At 38.5% G+C, this 4,633-nt stretch overlaps 1 pseudogene; it reads right to left on the bottom strand.

Moving 5' to 3' along the window:
* Positions 1-2,543: 2,543 nt before the first annotated feature.
* Positions 2,544-4,633, bottom strand: part of LOC103249594 — a 3,056-nt pseudogene continuing 966 nt past the window's right edge.

Genomic DNA, 4,633 nt, shown 5'->3' with positions numbered 1-4,633 from the left:
CCATGTGGGCCGAGCAGAATCGACTTTTTTATTACCTGGGCTTGGGAGTCAAATGCATCACTCCTGCCACATTCTCTTCACTAGATTCAAATAATTTTGTTCATCCCACATAGAAGGTGGGGAATTAGGCTGCACCTTTTGAAGGGAGGAGCATCAGAGGATTTGTGAACAAAACTTAAAATTTCCAAAAGAACTTTTCTTCACCAAGACTGATCTGGCTATTGCTACTTCCGAATGCCAAATCATCTAATAGCAGAGACTAAGGACAAATTCCTGATGTTACACCATTCCTCACAGGAACCAATCAGTCACATAGTAAAGGATTTATTTCACTGCACTACTTCCAAAATGAAAGGGCAAAATTTAGCCTTATTTGAATAGACGTGTATTTGGAAAATGAATATTCCTTGCCAATCTATAATGCTTCTATCAACACAACCAGCTCTGGACTTAGAATACTTTGCTCACATACATAACTTTCCACACAAAAATGCTTTTAACCAGGTAATTATTTAACAGGTAAAGAAGTGCGATGATGGTCCCTTTGGGATAGAACAATGCAATGACTATCTGTACACTCATTTATCATGTCAGTCAGGACACAGGACCTTAAATGGTTGGAATTGTATTTTATAAAGTGAAGCCTGTGCTTTGAATCTATGACCAAAATATGGTACTTTTCTCCCTAAAATTAAAGTATACTGTTTTGAGAATTATGGAACAGAAACAGGAGGGCTCTCTTCGTTACAATATCTAATAACACACAGATATTTTCTTTCTATTTCTACAACTTCAAGCTCCTTGGCTTAGAGATTCTAGTTCCTAAGAGAGAGATGCTTACCTGAGGTGAATTGATGGTGATTTCATTGAAATAGAAATTGTGACTGACACCTGATCATTGTAGATTATTCATGCGATGAAACCCATAGTAAAAATAAATAATTCTGCACCATACTTACTACTTGTGACAAAGTTATCCTCTATACCTGGAAAAAAGGAAATTATGCTGGGGGATAATTTTCATTGAAATCTAAGCAGATGTCATTAATTGCATTACAACAAGATTATAAATGATATGAAAAATAGCATTTGACAACTAACTCAGTTGTTCTCTCTCAGCCTTTTGCTGACCATATCCACTGTAACCATCAATGCACCCAGAAACATCATGACCCCTTTCTTTGGACTTCTTCCAAAACTTTGATTCACATCACAACACATATATACTTTATCAAGTTTACTTCTTATATATTTGACGTTTAAGGACAAGATCTTACTTATTTTTTCCTCAGCTGTTGATGTGGAACAGGTAGATAAGTGTTTTGTGGCTAAATTAATGATTAGTTGAATGAAAGATTGGTTTTTGTGAAAAACAACCATTTGATTTGGGATAATATCTGCTTCAGCCTCCAACAAAACAATTTTAGAAAGAAAATTAGGCCATACATGTGTTGGTGACCCTCAAAAAACATCAATTTTAACTATTTCAACATCTTTTATTTGGCATGAGACAAGAAATCTTTCTTATTTACTCGCTTTACAGAATTAGGAAACTAGAGCCCAGAAACATTAAGCTGTTTACCTACTATCACACAGCCGTATGACAAAATAAGGGCTAGAAAACACATTGCCTCAGTTTCAGGCTAATACTCTTTATAATGTATGTCGTGCTATTTCTCAAAATTCATATCAGAATATAGACAATAATACCCATGATCTTCCAATATACATTGAGTAGGCATTGTTTTGCCCTGGTGTTTAACCCACAGTGTACAAGGAAAATAGACATAACTTTTTACTCTCTCAGCCTAATAATCCCTTTTATTTTTATAAATTTGTCATAGTGTGGATAATTACAGAAGTAAGAATTAAGAGATGAAAAACTTTATTAGAAATTTTAATAAGAATTAAATATAGCACACTTAAATTTTTATTCAATATTTTCCTGATTTTAAGGAGAGAGAAAAATAGAGAGAATAGGTAAATAGATGATAGATAGATTAGATAAATAGATAGACAGATGGCTAGATAGATAGATAATGATAGATAGATGATGGATAGTTAAACATAGATGTAAAGAAATAAAGAAAGAGTTCTGAGAGAGAGAGAACCAATGCTCTTTGAATGCAATTCAGAGATATCCAGCTTATCAATTCTTTATTTATTTATTTTTTTTTTGAGATGGAGTTTCAATCCGTCGCCCAGCCTGGAGTGCAATGGTCGCTCCCGGCCACCGCAGCCTCAACCTGCTGGGCTCCGGCGATCCTTCCCCCTCAGCCTTCCGGGTAGCCGGAACTACAGGCACACGCTACCACACCCGGCTGATTTTTTGATTTATTGTAGAGATGAGGTCTCACCAAGTTGCCCAGGCGGGTCTCGAACCCGCGGCCTCAGGCAATCCACTCACCTCAGCCTCCCAAAGGCGCGGGATTACAGGCTGAGCCACCTCTTTCAATAAAGCCAAATGTCTCCTTCATGGTGCAAATGACTCCCAGACAGTGAACTTGCTTCTTTTTCAACCACATAATGTTACGAGCACTTACAGCACCAGTATGTTTATTGTTATCCATTACAAAGTTTCCTTTATCTCTGGTTTCCAGTTGAACACTTCCGTCCCACCTTCAGGGGTATAAGTCAGGTGAAACAGGTCTTGTCCATTCATTTTTTCTCCCGGGTACATGTCTGGTTTTATCTTCACCAGTTTAACAGCAATGGGTTTCCCAGTCTGCCAGCCGTAAGCATGCCACTGCACTCCAGCCTGGGCAACGGAGTGCAACTCAAATAAACAAATAAATAAATGTAGGATATATACTAAATATCAAATACAGAATTTCATAGGGCTAGCAAAACACCCATCTATATTTTTCACTTACATGGGCAATTACCAATAACAGTAAGTGCACCAAATAAAGCTCCTACAATTTATAGTAAATGGCATGCCTGCCTAAAGTTTTCCAGGCTACAACTGTGCTCAATTTAAAAATGATTTCCTTAAATATCTTTGTTTTTAAAACACAGCATGAGGAGAGTGTTAAAACTAATGTCATAGTTCAATAGAATAAGTATTCCAGATGTCAGGAGGGATGAAGAGAGAGATAGAACCCTTCAGTAGATTTCCCCCCAACTTGATCATAGTGGGTTAATTATGTGCATTTTAGATGTGGCCACTCAGTGACACCCACCTGATATTTATTTCCACATCAATTGAGTTATCTGGTCCCCATGGCAGATGAAGAGCCCTTAGGCAAGAAACGTTGGCATCATCCGAGGAGATGTTCTTCAGGCAATTGACTAACCCGTCAGGTAGAGGAGCTGAAACAAACTTGGGACCCTCACAGACTCATCAAACATTACAAGTGCTGTTCTTGCTAGCAGTGCTGATTAAGATGGAGAACCCCACCCATCTCCTGACTGTAGCTCAAGGCCATGCTGAACTTCTTTTACATGGAAAAGAAGCTCCTTGCGAACTTCTACTTTGTAGTTAGTGAAGCCACACTGATCTTTCACACACTCCACGGTGGCCCTAGGCCACCATGATGTTGAAAGCCATAGTCTGCACATTTGGGCCCAGGTCAAACAATTGGAACTCGACTTCTCTCCTCTCTCAAGTGATCCCCTTTGTTGGCTGTTCCAACTATGCCAAGTGGATGGATCCCACCTTCCATATCTCCCTCCTCCATCATCTTCATTATTCCTTGGCACTCGGTCAGTGTTACATCAACACTCCTCAGGGGATGAATGACTTTACCAGAGTAAATGGTGGGTTCAGCTTCCTCCATAATATCATTCACTGAGTGTTTTTGGTTTACTTGTTCTGCACTGACTTTGTGGCCTTTGCCTTTGAACAAGATATGGAACCATATCTCCCAGTTCCAGGCTGTTGACATCACCGGATAACTCACTGCAACAGGAAAAGATTTGCTTATTATGATTGGCTGTTTCAATAAATCCAAAATTATCCTTCAGAGTTGCCACATAAGTCAAGAGCTTCTTAGAGTTGGAATTATGACATAAAAGTCACACACAAGTTGCAATCTGCTGTCCAGGCCTCTGTCTAACACTAAATTCAACCTTATCTCCTGTTTGAGGAGAAGTGGATCCTTCAGATCCTTGGCTTAAAAAAACAATAATCAGTTTCAGTCACAACCATTATAAGCAATCATACCATTCTCAGACTCTTTCTGTTTGCTTATTTTGACCAGTGGTTTTAGGATCGGAAAAGTGGCTTCTTTTTCTACAGTGTCCCAAAAAGAATAATATGAATGGGAATGAAATGAAACCGTACCCTTGGGAAGTTTTTAAATCCTATTAGCATGATTTATTTGGTCAGCGAGTGTATTAGAAGCCACAGTAAGCTCTACTTTACCTGCAATGTGGAGCTGGTTCTCATCCAGAAGTTCACCCAAGTGTAAGAACATATGAGCAACATGAAACACACATTTGATGAAACGAAAACCATCTCTCATGGCAGCAATCACACCCATTTATCTGGCTTCATTAGTGAACTGAGATGTATTTGATAGAACTTCCATATTGGTTATTCTAATTTGTCACATTGGTTTGTTGAAATATTAAACTTTACATGGTCACCTTCCAGCAAGGTCACTTGGATCTTGTATCTTTGTCTTCAAAG

This window comes from Carlito syrichta, unplaced genomic scaffold (assembly GCF_000164805.1).
Source record: "Carlito syrichta isolate Samal-C Ts95f unplaced genomic scaffold, Tarsius_syrichta-2.0.1 Scaffold43760, whole genome shotgun sequence".
Classification (NCBI taxonomy): Eukaryota; Metazoa; Chordata; class Mammalia; order Primates; family Tarsiidae; genus Carlito; species Carlito syrichta.
The sequence above is the reverse complement of the archived record's forward strand: the minus strand, read 5'-3'. Positions and strand labels throughout refer to the sequence as shown.